The sequence below is a fragment of the Calidris pugnax genome, unplaced genomic scaffold (genome assembly GCF_001431845.1).
Source record: "Calidris pugnax isolate Ruff unplaced genomic scaffold, ASM143184v1 scaffold425, whole genome shotgun sequence".
Lineage (NCBI taxonomy): Eukaryota > Metazoa > Chordata > Aves > Charadriiformes > Scolopacidae > Calidris > Calidris pugnax.
In genome coordinates, this window is record NW_015091137.1 from 108,722 (window position 1) to 110,065 (window position 1,344).

Sequence of the window (1,344 nt, forward strand, 5' to 3'; positions counted from 1 at the left end):
TGGGGAAACTGAGGCAGGGAAGGGCATCACCACAGCAGGGCTGGGAAGTACCCAGCTTTGCTCCCCCTGCCCCAAAGTCACCAGGAGCCCCCCCAGGTCCCACTCACCTCCGAGCAGGAGGAGACGACGCTGCTGTTCACCGTCTGCGCGCTGGCCCCGTGCGACCGGAACATCCCGGCGGTGACGGGAGCGGGGTGGGGGGCGTTACAGTACATGGGGGGGGCCGGCGTGGCGGGCGCGGGGCTGGGGGCCGGGCTCTGCTGGCAGGCGGGCACCACGGGGATGCGGGCGAAGCCGGAGCCGGTGCCGCCGTGCAGCGTCCGGCAGTGGGGGCTGGCGGCGGCCCCCGCCTCGCCGCGGCTGGCGATGACGTGCCGGTGCTGGAGCTGCCCGCTGCTCTGCTGGGCCGCCAGCTGGAGCTGCACAAACATCATATGGTCGCCCACGCGCAGGGCCAGGGTCAGCGGGGACCGTCCCGACAAGAAATCGTTGACCTGGGGGAGAGAAGGAGCCCCGTCAGCCCTGGCACCCACCGACCCCATCACACACAGCCCCCACCGCAGAGCCCCCCACCCCCAATGCTGAGCAAGGGGTGGCTCTTACCCCCCACAGGTCTCACCAGACCCACACAGGAGTAGAGGGGGGTCATTAGGACAACAAAGGGGTGACACACAAACACACCCCCCCACAGCCCTTTCCCAAGGACATGCCAGCCTGGCAGGCAGGCCAGCCCGGCCACCGTCCCCGCGCGACCCCAGCCCGGTGCCAGCTCGGTCAGCTGACAGCGCCAGGGGGGGATTTTTCTCCCTCCTGCCCTCCCCGCCCTTTATCTCCCAGCACAAAAGGGCCGTGCCCTCCCCGACGGTGAACCCGCTGCTGCCGCCAGCGCCCGCCGGGCAGGGACAGGCAGGGGCCGCAGCCGGGGCTGCCGCAGCCGCACACCCACCCCCCCGGGGCCAGCGCCACCCCTCTGGCCAGCACAGAGGGGATCTGGGGGGGTGCACCCCCCCCCCAGCACAGGGAGCCAGCCCCTCACCAGGAGGATGGGGAAGGGGCAAGCGAGGACATGCCGGGTCCCCGCTGTGCCCATTGCTGTGACGTGAGGCTGTCAGGAAGGGGAGGGCAGCCCACTGCCCCCCCCCTCCCTTCCCTCCCCCCAAAGGCAGCCCAAGGGGGTGGCAGCCCGAGGGGGGGGTGTCTGCCCAGGCAGGATTTGCCCCTGCCCACCCCGGAGGCCCTGGCGCAGGCAGGTGATGGAGCAGCTGCAGCACAGAGACAAGAGCGGGGCCCTGACCCTGCCCAGGTCGCGGGTGCGGAGGGGGGGCCCCAATCCCCAACACCTGC